The sequence below is a fragment of the Balaenoptera musculus genome, chromosome 8 (assembly GCF_009873245.2).
Source record: "Balaenoptera musculus isolate JJ_BM4_2016_0621 chromosome 8, mBalMus1.pri.v3, whole genome shotgun sequence".
Taxonomy (NCBI): Eukaryota; Metazoa; Chordata; class Mammalia; order Artiodactyla; family Balaenopteridae; genus Balaenoptera; species Balaenoptera musculus.
The window spans coordinates 57,263,341-57,279,640 of record NC_045792.1 but is presented as its reverse complement, the minus strand read 5'-3'; the positions used below and the strand labels follow the sequence as shown (position 1 = coordinate 57,279,640).

The 16,300-nt window shown below is 40.1% G+C and overlaps 1 pseudogene; it reads left to right on the top strand.

Annotated features, from left to right (window-relative positions):
• The first annotated feature begins 1,670 nt into the window (after nucleotides 1-1,670).
• Nucleotides 1,671-1,864, top strand: LOC118898822 (annotated as a pseudogene).
• The last annotated feature ends 14,436 nt before the right edge of the window (nucleotides 1,865-16,300 follow it).

Below are 16,300 nucleotides of genomic sequence, written 5' to 3'. Positions count from 1 at the left end.
TATTAACCCATTTTACTTATAAACTCAAAAATTAGAGAATGAAATTATTCACATTGCAAAACAATTCATCCATTGCAAAGGGTTCATAGGCTTCCTTTAAGTACCATCTTCTTAAGTGTTTGTTTAGAGTCATTAAATTCCATTAAATTCTTAACAGAAGGCAAACCCAAAAGCTCAAAGTATAACAAACCACTACTGATTAAATATCAATCACAAATTAAGATAAAGCAAGTTTGAAATTATAATGAAAAAAGAGCATTTAAGTGTCTAGCTTTCTAATTTTTCACTTTGCTGTATAGAGAGTTAAAATAGTGAACAGTCCTGTTCAATACCAGGTATTTATGCTTTGGTAGTAATGAACAGGCAAAAGCCATGCTAATTCCAAGAAAGAGCTTTACTACAGGGGAAGGACTCTGTTCTTCCTAATACAAATACCTGAAAGGGACCAATACTCAACATTCAAAGAAACAAACTACAGAGAGACTGACAGGCAGCTCTATATAGTAACATTATTATACATGTAGTTTTCGTTTGTTTACATGTAATTTCAGTGTTCTGCCTTGTATCTTCCAATATTATAAATTCTTTGAGGACACACATTTTACCTTCGGTTTGACCTACAAAGCTTAGCCCAATGTTTTACTCTAGGGGTGTTCAATAAAAACATATTAAGTTGAAATAATGAATGCATAATATTGGTATATTAATGAGATTGGGTTGCCAGATAAAATACTGGATGCCAAATTAAATTAGAATTTTAAATTCTATATTCAAATTTAACAGGGCATCCTTATTTTTGTTTGCTAAATCTTGCAACTCTAATTATGAGTAACCTTTAGTAAGAAATCAGATCTTGCAGCCCCACAGACTGGCTAAGGGTTTCTTTCTTTAGCAGTGAGACTGCCCTAATCCAAACGCGTTAGAACCAAGCAATCTCCCATGCTCAACAGAGAGACTGAACTAGAAAACACATACTATAATTGTCTGATTTTTATAGAGGATAGAGTAAAATACTCACTATAATTCCTAGTTGCAGAAAATTTGCGAAGGAGCAAAGGAGATAATTATTATGCCTTTTATATGTTCTTGAGAAGAGATATGCTGTGCAGGTACAAAAATCATATTTAGATACACTTTTTTTCAGGTCTGCTTATTTTTAAAGGCAATTCTGATAGAAGATTGGCTCAAGGGGTGGGAAGGTTTGTGGAAAGGTTTGAAAGAGAGAACATTATAATTGGCAATTTCTGGGACTTCCCTGGTGGCCCAGTGGGTAAGACTCCACACTCCCAATGCAGGGGACCTGGGTTCGATCCCTTGTCGGGAAACTAGATCCCACATGCATGCCGCGATTAAGAGTCCACATGCTGCAACTAAAGAAGCTCACAGGCCAGAACTAAGAGCCTGCATGCCACAACTAAAGATCCTGCATGCTGCAAGGAAGATCCCATGTGTCGCAGCTAAGACATGGTGCAGCCAAAATAAATAAATAAAAAAAAATTTTTTTTAAATTGGCAATTTCTTCACTTATAGAATTGACTGCTTAGTGAATGCAGCTTCTATTTTGGACAGATTCTTTTTTTTAATTTCCAAAAGTAAAAACTTCCATATTTTTTTTAAAGCACAACATAATATGGGCAGACGGAATTGGAACCTCTGGCTTTGGTGTGGTCATGTTTCTCCAGTATTATCTCAACGAGCAGGGAGACCGGATCTATTTGCTGAAGAAGCTTGACCCTATGAGACAACAGACCTGTGTGGCCCATCCTGCTCAGTTCTCCCAGACGACAAATACTCTTGACACCGAATTACCATCAAGGCATGCTTTAAGGTGCTCATGACCCAGCAATTGCACCCTGTCCTCTGAGGACCTCTTAAAATTTCATGTCTCTTCTGCTGTCTGCTCGCCCTCAAGAGACTTCCTGAAACCAAGCTCTTCAATCTGTGAGCCTTGAAGCTTTCCTACGACCCTTGCTCTTTGGAATCCAGTCTCATGATTGCCTTCGATCATGCTTGTTGTGAGGCAATCATGGTAGCATCCCCTATAAAGGGAAGACGTTTGAATCTTCTTATCATACTTTGAATCACTGCCAGGTTATTAAAATGATTTGAAGAAAAAAAAACATAATATGACCCCACCAACATTACCACCTACTCCAATTAGGACAGGGTCTAAAAATCCCTCCTATCCTTGTGATTTCTAATTGCTCTCTATCCCAAACCTTATAGACTTGAAGGAAAAAAAAATGCTACTTAAAGATGTCCAGAAATGAATGTGATGGGGAAGCACTGGCACTATATATACACCACATTTCATCTTGACTTGGACACACGCTGGAAGGACTAGCCTCGTTCAAGCCTTAATAGAGAGCACCATGTAAATCTCAGAGAAAGAGAAATTCATAATATTTACTTTACAAATTAATGAACAAAATAAGAATAAAGACGGTAACAGACCTAAAGTTCTCTGTAGATATTTGTTGAATAAAATTATTTTAAACTTCAGACATATGTGTCCAATTTTTTTTAAAGTCAAATTTTGCAAGGGCATTTCTATTAATGTACACTGGTAGAAAAAAAATGTAAGTAAAATTGACATTTTGGCTCTTGGCCTCAACAGGGAGCCTTTCATGTAACTCATCCAGTAAAGATTTAGATTTCTAAAGTCTTAGTATCCCAGGCCATGAATTAAAGACCCATTCTATAAACTTTATGTCCTGAAGTAAGCCAGGATCCTGCTTGTTGATCCTGCTTATTTATGTTAAATTAATAAATAAAATAAAAAATGGAAAATAAGTTTTCGTGAGGATGTAGAGAAATTGGAACCTTACCCATTGTTTTTTTTTTAATTTTATTTATTTTTTGGCTGCATTAGGTCTTTGCTGCTGTGTGCAGGCTTTCTCTAGTTGCAGCGAGTGGGAGCTATTCTTCGTTGTCGTAAGTGGGCTTCTCATTGCGGTGGCTTCTCTTGTTGCAGAGCAGGGCTCTAGGTGCGTGGGCTTCAGTAGTTGTGGCATGTGGGCTCACTACTTGTGGTGCAGGGCCTTAGTTGCTCAGCAGCATGTGGGATGTTCCCGGACCAGGGATTGAACTCATGCTCGTGCATTGGCAGGCGGATTCTTAACCACTGCACCACCACGTAAGTCCCCCCTTATCTATTTTTGATGGGAGTGTAAAATGGTACAGCTGCTGTGGAAAACAGTATGACAGTTCCTCAAAAAGTTAAAACATAGAATTACCATATGACCCAACAATCCTACTCCTAAGTATATATTCAAAAGAATTGAAAGCAGGGAATCAAACAAAATACTTATACGGGAGTTTTCATAGCAGCGTTATTCACAATAGCCAAAAGGTAGAAACAACCCAAGTGTCCATCAGCTAGCTAGTAAATGGAAAAACAAATTGTGATATAACCATACAATGGAATTTTATTCAGCCATAAAATGGAATGAAGTACTGATACATGCTACAGTATGGATGAACCTTGAAAACATTATACTGAGGAAGTAAGTCAGACATAAAAGGACAAATATTGCATGATTCCACCTATGTGAAATATCTAGTAAAGGCAAATTCAAAGAGACTACCAGGGGCTGGTGAAATGGGGTAATGGGGAGTTATTGCCAAATGGTAGAGTTTCTGTTTGAGGTGATAAAAAATTTTGGAAACAGATAATTGTGACAGTTGCGCTACACTGTGAATGTAATTAATGCCACTTAAAAATGATTAAAAAGGATTTGCAACAACATGGCTGGAGCTAGAGGGTATTATGCTTAGTGAAATAAATCAAAGACAAATACTGTATGTTTTCACTTATATGTGGAAACTAAAAAATAAACAAATGAATATAACAAAAAACAGAAACAGACACAGATATAGAGAACAAACTGGTGGTTACCATTGTGGAGAGGGGTGGGGGAGGGACAAGATAGGTTAAGGGGATTAAGAGGCACGAAGTAGAAGATATAAAATGAATAAGATACAAGCATCTAATGTAGAGCCAATATGTTATAACTTTAAACGGAGAATAATCTATAAAAATACAGAATTACTACATTGTAAACCTGAAAACAATATAACACTGTAAATCAACTACACTAAAATAAAAAAATAAAAATGATTAAAATGGAAGTGTTCGGTACATACATTTCAGTGCGCACGTGCACACACGCACACACAAACAAAAACCTGGGCCTAAGACTTGATCTGGAGTAGGGTGGCTCTAAATTCCAGAACAATCCACATTTATGACTGTTGGGCCAATGGTAATTAATAGTATCACCTTAGGCTTTCAAATCTGTGCCAGTTTTAACAATAAATTATATGGTCACCCTATCTCTAAGGATCTGATTTTAAGTGCTTCTGAGATCTTAACCACAGGGCATTAGGACCTTGGAAAGGTTTTGTGATGACATCACCTTTTGAAAATTAAAACCCGCCAGCCTCCAGGGAACTGGAGGCAGTGAAGGAAACCTCTGCACTTCACACGAACGCCCCGCTACCAACTGGCAAACCGCCCTTTCCTCTGGGTCCTGATAACCCGAGACTAAGAGAAACACTGGGAGGATAAAAGCGGAGGCCAGGGCTTCCCTGGTGGCGCAGTGGTTGAGAATCTGCCTGCCAATGCAGGGGACACGGGTTTGAGCCCTGGTCTGGGAAGATCCCGCATGCCGCGGAGCAACTAGGCCCGTGAGCCACAATTACTGAGCCTGCGCGTCTGGAGCCTGTGCTCCGCAACAGGCCCACGATAGTGAGAGGCCCGTGCACCACGATGAAAAGTGGCCCCCGCTTGCCGCAACTAGAGAAAGCCCTCGCACAGAAACGAAGACCCAACACAGCCAAAAAAAAAAAAAGTTTGCTGCAAAAAAAAAAAAAAGCGGAGGCCAAACAGCGAACTGCCCCCCCCAGCCCGCCTCGGTCCCACCACACTCAGTATGGCTGCTACTGTCGGAAGTGGGGGAGGGATGCACCACCTCTCGTACGCCCCAGAGGGGCGGGCCCTAGGAGCCAAATGAGCTTAAGCGGACCAATGGGGAAAGGCAAGGGGCGGGAACTCGCCAGGGGCGTGGGCCAGAGGGCCGCCGGGGTCCCTTGGGTGAGGCGGGTCTTGCTGGCATGTTGTGGTTGCCACGTTATTCCCAGTTCTTGTGGCTGGATTTTGCCCTGTCGTGTGCCACCGTTAGCGCTTCCGGGTTGAACTCTAACTGAGCTGATCAGTCCTCACCCTATCCAGTGCTTGTCCCTCCCCTTCAAAGCCAGCCCTTGTCAATGCCCAGCTGGCCCCTCCCTCGCCTTTGAGATGACTCATCTCTATATCCCAACAATAAGTTGGCGGCGCCAGGTGTGGCCTAACACGTTTGAACTTAAAACATTCTTTTTCTGATTATAAAAATATATGCATAGTTTAGAAAATTGGGAAATTTGGGAGCGCATAATGAAAAGAAAAATGCTGATATCCCACCGGCCAGAAATAATCATGACTGATTTGTCATTCTTCCTTTTTTTTTTTTCTGTGTATCTATTTTAACACAATTGGGGTAATGTTATATAAAGTCATGTATTCTTTGTTACAAAGTAAGTATTTTTCTTCGTCATTTTAATTGAATACATAGTATAAAGTATTCCATGGATGAACGTGCCATAATTTTTGTATTTCTCCAATGGGCAATTAAATACTTGGAGATTTAAGTGAATAGCAGATTAGGGGTGGGGCAGGTAGAGAAGGAGAGACAGCTAAGAACTGGCTACTCCACAACTTCATCTTCCCTTTGTAGAGTTGTTCCACAAGAATTACAAGATTTTAGAGCCTTTAGACACTTTACAGTCTTAGGATTCTAGAGTATTACAATCTTTTTTTTTTTTTAATCAGTCATCAGTTTTATACACATCACTGTATACATGTCAATTCCAATCGCCCAATTCAGCACACCACCATCCCCACCCCACCGCAGTTTTCCCCCTTTGGTGTCCATACGTTTGTTCTCTACATCTGTGTCTCAACTTCTGCCCTGCAAACCGTATTACAATCTTGAGAAACTCAGAATCATAATATCTTGGGGTGGTAAGGATCTCTGAAGAAACAAAACCAAACTTTCACCAAATGTAGGAGTATCTAATAATCAGAGCCTTCTCAAAAGTTAGGTCCTTTTGGACTTCCCTGGTGGCGCAGTGGTTAAGAATCCGCCTGCCAATGCAGGGGACACGGGTTCGATCCCTCGTCTGGGAAGATCCCACATGCTGCAGAGCAACTAAGCCCCTGCGCCACAACTACTGAGCCTGTGCTCTAGAGCCCGCGAGCCACAACTACTGAAGTCCTCGTGTCTAGACCCCGGGCTCCGCAACAAGAGAAACCACTGCAATGAGAAGCCCTCACACTGCATCAAAGAGTAGCCCCCGCTCGCCATAACTAGAGAAAGCCTGCGTGCAGCAACGAAGACCCAATGCAGCCAAATAAATACATACATACATTTAAAAAAAAAAAAAGTTGGGTCCTTTACATTTAAGATGTCACCTCTTACTAGATGTACTCAATCTTTCTCCTGTGTTAAAATGGCTGTAACAACTCTTCACTGCCTGGTCAAGAAATATGTTAGGTCTTCCAGCCCTAACTTCTGGTAGGAGCTTTCCTAGTTATCTAAATGTTGTCTTGCACTACAGTTTCTAATTAGGCAGATAAGCAGGATAGAGAAGGGGGAGTTTTCCATAATTTTATTCACTTATTTATTTACTTGACAGGAGAGAAATAAGTTTTGATTTCTTTTGTTCTCTCCCACAGGACTTTCCAGTCATAAAGGGACTGACTGCTCAGGGGGCCTGTAATAATGATAAACTGGCCTGAATGTGGGTCTCCAAGTAACAATTATCAAATGAGATAATGTTGAGAGGTAGAGGCTGGATGAAAAGAGCATTGGGCTAGGAGACTAAAACCTGAGTCCATTTTCTAGCTGTGTGATGTTGAGCAAGTCATTTCGATCCTCTGAGTCTTAATTTCCTCATCTTGTGATGAGGATGTAAGTCCCTCTTTATGTTCTTTATAAGATTGTGGTGAAGAATAATTAAGAAAATGTCTGTGAAGGTGTTTTAGGAAAAAGAAAGCATTGTGTTGCTGTTATTATTAGATGGCATAAACATTTTGTAAAGAAAGTTTTGAAACTTTTGAAGAATCATAATCCAGAAAAATTGGGGGAGAAGATATGGCAAAGGTCAAGTGGCATAGTAACTCCCCTAGGCCTATATGGCTGTGCATGTAGGGGAGTCCTTCATGAGGTCAGTGACCACTTCTTACTTCATGACAACATTATCAACAAAGGGTGACTTCTGTTTTACTCAGAAGAATTTGCCTCTTTGGCTTGGAAGGAACAGAGTTACCTCAAGTGATTTAAGGTGGAGATTTGTTGAGCATTTCATGGTAGGGATATACTTGCTGGAGGACCCTGAAATGCTGAGCAGTCCAGTTTCAGGAAGAGTTGGAATTCAGGAAGAGAGGGTGGTTCTAGATTTGCGAAGGGGCTAGGGCCCACAATAGAGTTGGAAGGTCTGGCCTCCTCTTAGCCAGACTTGAAGAATAATCTGTTCACTTGGATTGAGCTTTAGTTTCCTCATCTATAAAATGGAAAGAATAACGAACTGCCTATGTATGGCAGAATAATGGAATCCAAGACCATTAGAGATGGAAGGGCCTTCAGAATTGTATATACATATAATGGATTAAAAGGGAGCTGTTCTAATTAAAGAAGAAGGCAGGAGTTTTGGAGGGTAGCCCTATCTACTTGGCCTTTCCCTTGATCTTAGAGCTCCTAGTGTATCATCCTTATTGTACAGTTTTGGATATTGAAGTCTAGAGAGAAGTGACTTGCTCGAGGTCACATAATGGTAGTGCTGGGACTTGAAAACAGGTTTCTTGAACCCCAGCGTGATTTTCTTCCCTGAATATAAGCTGCTTCCTGAAACATGATAAGAGTATGTATAAAAGGCTGAAACTGACAGAAATAAAAGTATTAAGACTCCAAAGGATAAATGGGTAACCAGCAATTCAGAAAGGAAATAAAATTGTATAACAAAGCATGGGAAAGGTTCAATCATACTAACAACAGAAAATGAAAATGAAAACTATGCAATTTATACTCTATCAAATTTGAAAAGATTTTTGATATGAAATTTTTTACTTAACAAAATTTGGAAAGTTTTCAAATATATTAATATTCAGTGTTTCTGGAGGTGCGGTAAAACAGGAAATACAGAGAAATAAAGTGATAGCAATTTGACAAAATATATCAAAAGCCTCAAAATGAATCTATCTGGAAGTAATTCTGCTTCTCATGATAGCTATCATTAGGAAGTAATTTTAACATGAAAATTTAGTATAATCTATAATATTAAAAGTAGACAATTTAGGATACAATGATACATCTTTGTAATAGAATATTATTCAACTACAATATGATATTTGCAATGAGTTTTTTTAGTAAACTAGGGTATAGATTATGTTATATTATACTGGAAACAAAACTACCTCTAAAATTGGATGCAGACCATATTAAAATTATTTTTTAAACACATGGATAAAAGAGAAATATAATGAAATGTCACTGTACTGGCTGTCTTTGGGTAGTGTTGATTTTGTTTATTTTTTTAAATAAATTTATTTATTTTATTTATATTTATTTTTGGCTGCGTTGGGTCTTCGTTGCTGCACGCGGGCTTTCTCTAGTTGTGACGAGCGGGGGTTACTCTTCATTGCGGCGCGCGGGCTTCTCATTGCAGCGGCTTCTCTTGTTGCGGAACACAGGCTCTAGGCATGCGGGCTCCAGTAGTTGTGGCACGCAGGCTCAGTAGTTGTGGTGCATGGGCTTAGTTGCTCTGCGGCATGTGGGATCTTCCTGGACCAGGGTTTGCACCCATGTCCCCTGCATTGGCAGGCGGATTCTTAACCACTGCGCCACCAGGGAAGCCCTATTTGTTTATAATTTTCTATCTTCTCCAAATGTTTTGCAGTAAGTATGCCCTCCCCCCCATTTTTAAGAAACAGTCCTCAGAGACTCAAATAGGAGTAGCATATCATGAGAACTATTTATATTTTGATTAGGAAACTTGGGACCAAAGATGTTAGTATTCTTCAGCAAGCCCAGTGTTTGTCCACAGATATTTTCTGGTGCCTCCAATATGTACATGCAATAAAGATGCTGAGAGAAACACAATGCTGAATCACACAGGGATTCTAAAATCAAAGAGCATGATCTGGGGGTCAGACAAACACATCTGTAAAGAACTATAATACAAGTGGTAAAGTCCAAAAGGGAGGTATAGGAAAATAGGTTGAACGGAGTTATCAGTGTAATAGAAGCAATGGGTATATAAATAGGAGTGGTTGGAATGGTAAATTGGAGATAGATCCAAGGAAGATAGATGAATTCCAAGGAAAGGAGTATGTTGTTAAATTGGAAGGCTATAAGTAGATATTGAAGGTTTTGGTTTGTTTTTTAATGTTGTTTTTTAAATCATGATCTCCATGATATATACTTCAGGAAGGTAGCTTTTGGAAATAAACCGGAGTGGGGATGAGACTGAAGGCTGTAGATCAATTAGAAGCCAGCACAATAGTTCAGGTGAGAGACAGTGAAAGTGGATCTTGGGAAGTAGATGTGGAGGTAAAGAGGAGGAGGCATTCAAATAAAGTCAGATAATTGGAGGATAGGATAATTGGAGATGAAGGTTAGAAGTTCCTATCTCAGTAGGTCAAGAAAGTATTCCTATCTTCTGAGGAGTTTATTTCAAAATGAGCCTCCACATCATGATTTTGTAAAATCTGCACTTGTGTCTCCTATCCCAAGCTGCCAGGGAGGAAAATTACACTAGCAGCTATGAGTAGGTCGCTAGCGTGAAATTATGGTTTTTCTGTTTCTGTTTTTTTAGTACACATGTGATATCTGGGGCTTGGGCAGCAGCAACACAAAGGATTCTTCCTAGTCCATAAGAAGAGTTTTTCGTATGTTGAGTAATGGTGTACATTAAAAAGGTGGTTTAGTGCAGGCCAACCTGAAAGGGATGGGAGGAGGCGGGAGAGGATGGCCTCTCAGGTATCCAGGTACCCCAGTATCCCTATGCTGGAGGAGCTTCGTGCTGCAGGTACTCTCCCAGTACCCCTGTGCTGGAGCCCAGGCTGGACCAACCTGAACACAGGTTCTGGGCTTCTAGAAAGATTCTCAACTGAGTTGAACATGTAGCTGCTTGGTGAGAGGTTCTTTGTACCCTCTCCCTCTCTTCTTGTGGGCTTCTAAGATCTCACTAACCACTTGAGCTTCCCTCTTGCAGCCTCTTCCATCATCCTTTCTCCCTCTCTCCAGAGTTAGGTAATCCCCACTCACTCGGCCCAGCCCTGCACAAGCAGAAAACTCCTGGTAAAGTACAGGCTGGGGAGTCAGCACCATTTCTTTCTGGCTTTTTTTAGGTAGCCAGCTCTCTTCCGCCTCTGGCCTTCTATCTTTTTTTTTTTTTTCCTTTTAAGTATGATTTTCTTTGTACCAAAACTATACCAAAAAATAGAAGCAGAAGAGTCCTACTTGAAGCTAAAATAGTTTTCAGTTGGAGGTAGCTTAATGCATATATTTTCACTTAAGCCAAAAATTAGAGCTATTTGACACCCTTGGGAAACTTTTTATAATAGGTACCACAGAATTATTACTTTAAAGGAAGTTTAACCTGAGATCAAACATATTCTTTTAAAGGGCCTCCCTTTATTCTCTCTTGTTCCCTAAAGCTTTCTCTGATGTGGTTGTGCTGAGGGCTGGAACAGATATTTTTAAAAGCTTTTAAAGACAACTGGCTTGTAAAAATAAAGCCAGAAAGGCAAAAGTTTCTCCATGCTTTTGTGTGTGTGTGTGTGTGTGTGTGTGTGTGTGTGTGGTGCAAGATCTGGAAAAAAAATCTAAAATCCACAATTATATCTAGGAACCTATAAATATTCACTCATTCATTATTCCATTTAACATTTTAGGAACCTTATTGTGTTCTACAAACTGTGCCAAATGCTGGGGATACAAAGAAAAATGAAGAATATTCCTTTAAGAATGTGCTACACAGGACTAAGTATAACATTAATCGGACAAAGATTGGGAGACATCTGTCTTGAGGGGGAGGAGAAATTTACAAAGCTGAAGAAGTTGGTGCTTCAGTGCATTTAGCCTCCATTCTTATCTGGGAAAAGACTGACCTCATTGTTAGTTCCTCAGTTAAGTTGCTCGGGGCCGAAATTCATGTGTGTTGTGTAAATGCCAATTCACCAAGTGTTGGTTTGAGATTTAGGATTGGCAATGGAAGGATCTCAGAGCTTCCAGTTTGCTTTTTGCTGTTGTTGACCATAAGAATGGACTTCCACAGCTAATAAAATCTTTGTCATTACCCTGTTTTTGCCATGTACAAGGTGTTTAAGCTTAGGCAAGCCACCTATCTTCTTCCCTTAGTTTTGTCATCTACGAAGTGAGAAAACATACCTATCATCCTACCTTTGGTAAAACTGCATAATGTTCACGTAGGTGGTTTGATTATCTGTGTTAATCTTTGAGGTGGAAAAAAAGAAGAATACTCTTTTAAAAATGCTCACATTTGGGACTTCCCTAGTGGTCCAGTGGCTAAGACTCCGAGCTCCCAATGCAGGGGGCTCGGGTTTGATACCAGGTCAGGGAACTAGATTCCACATGCCACAACTAAGAACCCGCACGCCGCAACTGAAGATCCCACACACGGCAATGAAGATCCTGCATGCCGCAACTAAGACCCAGCACAGCCAAATAAATTAATTAATTTAAAAAAATGCCCACAATCTAGTGGGAAAGATATACAAGTGAGCAAATAGTTACAATATGCTGTGTTGAGGACATGAAAAATAGGCCAGAGAAGTATAGTGGAGGGACCATACCATTCCTGTGAAATGCATGCAAGAGGTTAAATAGGAAAGGTAATATTCGACTTGTGTCTTGAAAGAGAAGTAGGAGTTTTCCAGGTGGATGAGTAAAGAAAGGTCATTTCAGCAGAGAAAATTGCTGGTACAAAGGCAGGGAGGTGTGAGAGAGTATATCACGGTTGAAGAATTACAGGAATTTATGTTGACAGGGGAGTACTATTTGTGTTGAAAAGGGTGGCAAATGAGGTTCGATAGGTGACAAGTTCTAGAGAGTGAAGGACTTGGGATGTTGTATCCAGGAGTTTGGACTTAATCCTATAGGCTACTCTAGGGAGCCACTAGCCATATGTTGCTATGTACATTTTAATTAAAATTAAATTCAAATGCAGTTTCGAGGTTGCACTAGTCACATTTCAAGTACTCAATTGCCATAGGTGGTTGGTAGCTACCATACAGGACAGAGCAGATAATAGAACATTTACATATTTGCAGGAAGTTCTGTTGGATAGCACTGCTACAGGTAGTGTGTGGGAAGCATTAAACACATTCCCTGTCCTTGGGCAGGGAAGTGACATCGTCATATTTGTCATATTTGTGATTGGAAATATCACTCTGATGGCAGCATTAAGAATGGCATGGAGGAGAGGGAGAGAGAGATTTGTCAAATCGTTTTAAAAGTGAAGTGATCATAATTTACTATTTGGTTACCTATTCCTTAGCCCTACTGTCTTAGCTTCCTCCCCTCCAGTATCCCCGCATCAAGAAGGCAAAACTATCCAGAATTTAGGCCTAAAGAATTTACTTCAGGCAGCCCTTACAGGTGGCATTCAAATGTTCCATCCCTTTTCTTCTATTTCTCCCAATGGGGAGGTCACAAGAGATTTGTTGAGCCTCAATCTATTTCCTACTCTAGGCTGATGGCCCAAGAGGCTTCTAGAAAATAAAGAGAGGGGAAGCAGCATATCATATGCCTGGGAGAATGGGAAACTGGCTTATCTGCCACCTATTTGTAGACGGGTACTCAGTACTCATCCCAGGATATAACTCAGAATGTCCCTTACTGCCCACATCTAATCAGGCACCATTCCCGGTCATTATACCTCCTTAACATCTCTTGTATTAATTCCTCTCCATCTCTATCAATGCCTTAATTTAGGCCTTCCTTCTTCTCTCTTATATTACTCCCTTAGGGAGCTTCCAGGTTGATGAACACCTGAAGATTTGGGGAGAGTGGTGTGCTCAGAGAAAGTACGGAAGCTCCTCCTCCTTTCCCCATACTTTGCCCTATGCATCTCTTCCATCTGGATGTTCACTTATAGTCTTTATCATATCTTTTTATAATAAACTGGGAATCCAGTTTAAAAAATTCCTCCCTTAGTCTTCTGGCTGGACTCCCTGGCTCCATTCTCTCCTCTACTATTCCACTCTTCACTGGCTGCTGACTGGTCAAAGCTTCCCCAACCCTTTGGCCTAGAATTTAATGATGTGACTCTGTTCTTCCTCTCTAGTCTCTTTTCTCACCATTTTTTCTCTATGTCTACATTTCAGCCAAACTTGAAGTTCCCCAGACATTCATCACTCCCTCTTTTTCAAAACCACATAGTGAGTAAATGGCTGAAGCAGGATTGGATTCAATACATATTCTCCCATCCTTATGTCTCTACTATGCCACTTGTGAAAGTGCAGACAGAAATGCCATTGTAGAGATGGGTTAGAGGTAGGAGAAAAAAGAGCTAGAAGAAGAGGAAGATTTCAATCAGTTCACCAGATGCATATTACCATGGTTCAGGCCCTGGAGTAGATACTGGAGATACAAAGACAAGTCTATAGAAGGATGAAGCAAGAAGGTAGGAGCCTTAGTACCTGGAAAGTAGCCTGTGTTGAGGTGTGTCTTGGTATCCCCAAGAGAGTTTTAGTTTTTAGAGTCTGGAGAAAAAATAAGTCAGAGAAACTACAAAATAATGGATAGGGAAGGATATCTGATCATATCTGTATGAAAGTGTCCTTCTGGAAAGTTCAGTAAGCTCATATACCTTTATAACTCATGACATAATCCACAAAGCTTGGCAACAATAATATAGATTCCAATACATTAATAGATATTGCTAAGGTATCTTTACATCCATGTATGCTGATTTCACCTCCCTTTTGGGTCCTTGATTCCTGACCTTTTAAAGTATTCTAGTTTAAAAGGGAAGCCTTGTACTTCGATACATAGAACTAATTGTCCTCTTCTTTTTACCTCTTCCCTTCAGCTTCCTCCCTCCTCTGAGTGTATGAACAACACAAAGGTGGATTTGTATCTTACCAGATAGCATTTACCTGGACTAGACAAGGAAAAAACTCTCTGGCTTAGCCAACCTGCCCTTTTGGAAACCTATATTTGCAGTCCTATGGAGCAGAAGGAGCGCAGGTGCTGAAATTAGCCAGCTCATCACGTACAGTGTGCCTTATGTTAACTAGGTAACTTCTTTGTGCCTCTGTTCCGCATCTATGAAATAAGTATAATGATCCCCAGCTTCACAGGGTTATCGGGAGAATAACATGAAAAGATCTGACCTGACACACTAAGAACTTGAAGCGTTTTGTTTTGTTTTGTTTTTTCCATTTAAAAATTCACTTCTGGGACTTCCTTGGTGGCACAGTGGTTAAGAATCCGCCTGCCAATGCAGGGGACACTGGTTTGATCCCTGGTCCGGGAAGATTCCACATGCCGTGGAGCAACAAAGCCCGTGCGCCACAACTACTGAGCCCACGTGCCACAACTACTGAAGCCCGTGCGCCTAGAGCCCATGCTCCGCAACGAGAAGCCACCGCAATGAGAAGCCCGCACACCGCAACAAAGAGCAGCCCCCACTCGCCGCAACTAGAGAAAGCCCACGCACAGCAAGCAATGAAGACCCAACACAGCCAAAAATAAATAAATAAATTTATTTTTTTTAAAAATTCACTTCTAAAAATCCCAACAGCTTTTAGATACCCATGCAGACAATAACCTGTGGTGGAGCTATGACTTGTCTGCTATTTCCCCAGGAAGAATGAATTGCAATCTCTGTGTTGCCCCCAATACTTTACACACAATTCTGCTATTTCATCTGCCATACTACGTATTAATTATTTGTTACTTTCTCTTTCCCATGTTTGTGAGTTCCTCAAGGACTGACATCCTGTCTGATTAATTCATTCCAGCATCTGGCACAAGATGTGTAGATCCGACTTCTAACCTCGATGTAAAAGCTGATTGACCCTAAGTGAATTTTCTGACATTCAATTGCCCCATAATAATTGATAATAACTATTTTTTATTTGAGTGGCTGCTATGTGCAATGCATTATGCTCAGTGCATCATGTAACTGTGAATTTGTCTCTTTAGATGGTGTCTTAGCAACTCTTCTCCACAGGGGTTAAGGGCTACCTTTGGGGGATGTAGATTTACCTACATAGCCCTTTGTAGCTCCTTGAAATTTCATCATAGTAAGGATTGATAAAGCAATAGGACAAGGTATCTTGGCAGGGTTTCTGACAACAAAGGAAACTCCCTGTTACTGAAGACCTATTCATATTTACCAGTTTTTACACGTTTTCCTTGCTAAGTACAAAAATAATAACAAAAAGAGTAGCAGCAGCAATAATAACAGCAACAATAAAAATAACTGCATATTTGTTATTTCACTTGACGTTGACTTTGTAACCATGCACTCCATACAGAGTTTATATGTATATCTCTGTAACTCCTCATTGCTTTATAATTGTTTACAACTTGACCTCCTTACTAATCTCTATGAGCAACTTAAAAATTGTATATATTTAAAGTGTAAAATATGATGATTTGATATACATATACCTAGTGAAATGATTACTACAGTCAAGCTAGTTAATATATCATTTCCTCACATAGTTAGCTTTTTTTTGTGATGAGAGCACCTGAAATCTACTCTCTTAGCCTATTTCCAGTATTCAATATGGTGTTATTAACTATAATCATGCAGTACATTAGATCTCTAGATTTATTCATCCTGCATAACTGGACATTTGTACCTTTGACTAACATCTCCTCATCTCTCGCCTTCAACCCCACTTCCCCAACCCCTGGTAACCACCATTCCGTACTCTGCTTCTATGAGTTTGACTATTTTACGTTCCACATAGGTGAGATCATGGAGTATTTGTCTTTCTGTGCCTGGCTTGTTTCATTTAGCATAATGTCCTCCACGTTCATCCATGTTGTCACAAATGGTAGGATTTCCTTCTTTTTAAATGCTGTTGCAATATTCCATTATACATATATGGTTTATACTGTTTTTGATAGTGGCTGTACAAATTTACATTCCCACCAGCAGTGTGCAAGGATTCCCTTTTCTCCACATCCTCACCAACACTTGTTATCTTCTGTCTTTTTGA